At 43.7% G+C, this 4628-nt stretch overlaps 1 protein-coding gene and 1 pseudogene across 6 annotated transcripts in view; one reads left to right on the top strand and one right to left on the bottom strand.

Annotated features, from left to right (window-relative positions):
• Scn5a (sodium voltage-gated channel alpha subunit 5) overlaps positions 1–4628 on the top strand; it is an 81763-nt gene that overhangs the window by 33409 nt on the left and 43726 nt on the right. The window lies entirely within an intron of this gene.
• LOC101984261 lies at positions 2309–2867 on the bottom strand (annotated as a pseudogene).

Below are 4628 nucleotides of genomic sequence, written 5' to 3'. Positions count from 1 at the left end.
GATGATGTCTGGGTCAGTAGGGGGTAGATAGATGATGTCTGGGTCAGTGGGGGGTAGATAGATGATGTCTGGGTCAGTAGGGGGTAGATAGATGACGTCTGGGTTAGTGGGTGGATGAACAGATGTTGACTGGATCGGTGGGTAGATGAACTTACAGATAACTGGATGCAGTGAGTCAATCAAGGATGTGGAGAACCAGATCTGAATTCTGACTCAACTCTTACTAACTAGATACCTCAAGCAAATCACTTAATCCTGGTAATTGGCACAATAAGTATTTTCTGAATTTAATAAATGCAAGAATCAGACACTGTGAGCCTCATAGGAAGCTAATGAGGCCGAATAAGATAATGTCCATAGCATGCGTTCCTCCAGCCTGCGTGAACAAGTCCTCGGCAGAGGTGGGGGCTGTGCTGTGGTTGTTATTATTAAAGAAGCTGATCCCAGAAGTCAAGATGTCTGGGTTCCTTCGGATAATTTTCTTGAAACCACATTGAGTTCTGCCTCTTCACTGTACAGATGGAGAAACTGAGGCAGAAAGGGTGGAATGGTGGACATGAAATCAGGTATTCATCTGCTATATCCTGACATGTGAATACAGCCAGCTCCATGCCAGGGGTCCTCAGCAGGACTGGCCAGAGTCCCCGGGGATCATTGCTCTGGCCAGTGGGGAGGCCGCTAGCTGGGTCTTAGGTCTGTCTCACAGCAGACCTAAGACCCAGCTTCTCAGGTGGCTCACACAGACAGGTAGGCCTCACACACATTGCAGTCTGTGGATATTTTCTTCCATTACTGCTTTATAAACCCAGAATGTTAAGTGGTCATTTGCAGACTTTTTTCCCAACATTTTTCTAATCATTTGAGCCCATTTGGCTATTCTTGTACTTTCCTTCTTGCAAATTGAGGGGGAGGTACAGCTCAGCATGCAGAGTCTTGTGGTGCAGCCAGGAGTATTGCGTGGTCTTTGGTACAGCTCAGCATGCAGAGTCTCGTGGTGCAGCTGGGGATATTGGGTGGTCTTTGGCATATCTCAGCATGCAGATTCTCACGGAGCACCTGTGGGTGTTAAGGAGCCGTCAGGTGGTGGTTGTGGCTTTAAGTGGAGTGTAGTTTTCCTTGGTGGGACTGGGCAGCAGTCAGATGTGATAAAGGGTGTTAGTGGCTTTGCCAAACTTAACTTGTGACTGAATGACAGTTGTACCAAACCTGTCACTTGGTTATTGGCAACAGCTGTGTTTTGTGCTGTTTGGATAGCTTTATTGCTACAATGTAAGGCTTTGATTTTCTTGAATTTAATTCTATTTAATTAATTTAATGATAATTCTATTTCATTCTATTTAATATAGTCCAGGTGGTTTAAATATTAATGTAAAGAAACGAAATCACCAAAATAAGCATAGGTGGTTGGGGACAGACTCTCCAAGCGTCTTTGTCTTTGTCTCCAAAGACAGAGTCCATAAAAGAGAAGACTGGGAGACTAAACTGCTCAGCCCATTACCTAATCAGAGGCAAAATCTGGAGAAGATAGGTTGAAAAGTCTCCCTTATGAAAGAATTAATAATACAGCAGATTGGGGCTGGGGCTGAAGGGATGTCTCTGTGGTTAAGAGCACTTAGTACTCTTGCAGAGGACACTGGTTCTGTTTCCACTATTGTCTGAAGCTCCAGTTTCAGGGGATCTGCCTCCTTCTGGCCTCTGCAGGCACCTGCATGTACACAAACATAACACACACACACATAATAAATAGGTAGACAGGTGGCTGGGTGGGTGGATGGATAGATAGATGATAGATAGATAGGTAGATAGATGGATGGATGGATGGATGGATGGATGGATGGATGGATGGATAGATAATCTTGAGAAAAATAATAAGGTGGCAAATTTTCTACCACATATTATATGGGATCTAGATAGATGGCCCAGTGGTTAAGAGCACTGTCTGCTCTTACAGAGGATGCAGGTTCAATTCCCAGCTCCCACATGGCACCTAGCAACTGTCTATAACTCTTAAGATCTGACATCCTCACACAGACACACATGCACGCAAAGCACCAATGTAAATAAAATAAAAATAAATTATTTTTAAAGAAAGAAAAAATGGTATCTAAATGAAATCAGTGCTATAAGACTGAAATATTGGAAATAAAGCAACCCTACTGGAGACTTGGTAACAGTATATAAATCTGTGCGCAAAGGATGACCTACTCCAGACATGATACTGGGAATGGTGGTTGATCTACATGGAAGAAACTTAATTTCGATTCCTACTTCATGCCATACCCACCAATTAGACACTGAGGAACTGATTTTAACACTGAACTATACACTGCTCCTGCTTTGGGGAAGATTGATCTGTGCCCAAGACACTCAGGTCATAAGCATCCAGTGAAGTGAACTGTAAGTTAGGGAGTGGTACAAAGTGATCAGCTAAGAGTTCTCTGACGGCATGGTCTCAGGGTGCTGCACAGTTTGGTCTTCTAGAAACTTGCTGTCAAGTTTAGAGTTAGCTAAGAAGTCGCTACTGAAGTTACAGAGTTGATGGTTTTCCCATGTGTGGTGCACTGGGGTTTTGTGCATTTTGAATGTGTCCACGACAAGTTCTAGAGACTTTTCTGATACTTTATACTGTGCATCGGAGTCATCCACGATGTCTCTGAGTTGCAAGACACAGCAGGGCACGCTGCTTTCTTTATTCCAGTCTTCAGTGGCACCCTTAAGTGAACAAGACGGTGTCAGTAGTACCTCCACCTGCTTCTTTGATAATTGAATCCATCTTCCAAATCAGCATATTGAATATCTGCTATAACTCCAAAGGAAAAGTGTGGCTCTGAACCATCGACCAGGGCATCAGGGTTCAGCTCATCTGGTATATGTGGAGGGAGCGCAACCCAAATGCCGAGTTAAATAGTCCCCAACATGAACCATGGCTTCAAACAGAGAATCTAATACATTGCCTTTAAAATCTTCAGCTACCTTTTATTCAGCAGGAAGATGAATGATTAAGGTAAAAGTTTATTGTTGCTGTTGTTCAGGGTCAGGATTCTCACAAGATTGATGTCACATAGACTGGTTATACGTAATTCACATTTCAGACATTTAACGGATATTTGAGTCCCCATTCTGGAGCTTATGTATATAGTGCATAGATAGGTAGGTAGATAGATGATAGTTAGACAGACAGACAGAGAACCATAGCAATATGTAAGTAGGGCAGATAATAATATATTTCAAGCTGGGCAGTGGTGGCACACGCCTTTAATCCCAAAACTTGTGAGGCAGAGGCAGGAGGATCTCTGTGAGTTCAAGGCCAGCCTGGTCTACAAGAGCTAATTCCAGGACAGGCTGTAGCCAAAGTTATAGAAAAACCCTATCTCGAGAAACCTAAATAAATAAATTTATAATTTATTTATTATATATAAAATTATATATATTTCAATAGATAATTATATATATTTCAATACCTAAGAAGATTGCTCGCCTTGCTTGCATTAAAATGTATGGTTCTGTGTGTAAACCCGGTGAAGTCACTAGTACACTGTAGACACTAGCATTACCACATTCATCTTCTAGAAGGACACAGAACTCAGGCCATAGTGAACCCTTACACATCAATAAGGGAAAGGACAGTCAACATCGGTCCTGGTTTCGCGTTGTTGCTGTGGAAACCACCTGGACCAAAAGCAAGGTGGGGAGTGTATGAAATACTCTTCTGCAGCTGTGACAGAACACATGACCAACAGCAATGTAAGGGAGAGTTTATTTTATCCTATGGTTCCTGTAGGCTAGATACTCATAATGGCAGGGAAGGCCTGGCAGCAGCAGGACCAGGAAGCTGAGAGGTCACCCTTCTACCCACAAACAGGAAGCACATCAAGTGAATTGGACAAAGCCTGCCCTGGTGATGTATTTCCTCCACGACTCCAACCCCTAAAGGCTATATAACCTCACCAAACAACCGCACAAATGAGGACCAACCGCACAAACGAGGACCAACCGCACAAATGAGGACCAAACATTTAAATACATGAGCCCACAGGGGACATTTCTTTTTCAAACCACCACAAGGAGGAAAGGGTTTGACTGGTGTACACTCCCAAGTCACAATCCGTTGTTGAGAGAAGTCAGAGCAGAAACCTGGAGACAGGAGCCATGGAGGAACGCTGCCAGATGGCTCACACGGGCTGGTGCTCAACCCAGAAATAGTGATGCCCATGTGAGATGAGCCCTCCAACATCCACTAACAGTCGAGACGTGCTCCCAGGCCAGTCCGATCTACACACCTGATTGAGGGACCCTTCTCAGGTAACTCCGGGTGTGTCCGCTTGACAGGTGGAACTAGCTGGGGCAGTGGGGAAGACAACAACCATAACACAAAGAAAGAAACTAACAGGTGAATCGGGTGGTTATAAATATGAAGAGAAATAGATAAATACGAATCAAAGCTACAATAATATGCTATTTCCCGCCCACAAAAGAATCAAAATGAGGTTCTGCGGTTAGCAAGAATATTGTGCATTAGGAAGTCAACTCTGGGAGTGTGGTTTCGATACATCCACCGTGGGAGACAGTTCATGCTGATGTTTACAATGTCTGGTGTGTGTGTGTGTGTGTGTGTGTGTGTGTGTGTG

The sequence above is a fragment of the Microtus ochrogaster genome, chromosome 5 (genome assembly GCF_000317375.1).
Source record: "Microtus ochrogaster isolate Prairie Vole_2 chromosome 5, MicOch1.0, whole genome shotgun sequence".
Lineage (NCBI taxonomy): Eukaryota > Metazoa > Chordata > Mammalia > Rodentia > Cricetidae > Microtus > Microtus ochrogaster.
The sequence above is the reverse complement of the archived record's forward strand: the minus strand, read 5'-3'. Positions and strand labels throughout refer to the sequence as shown.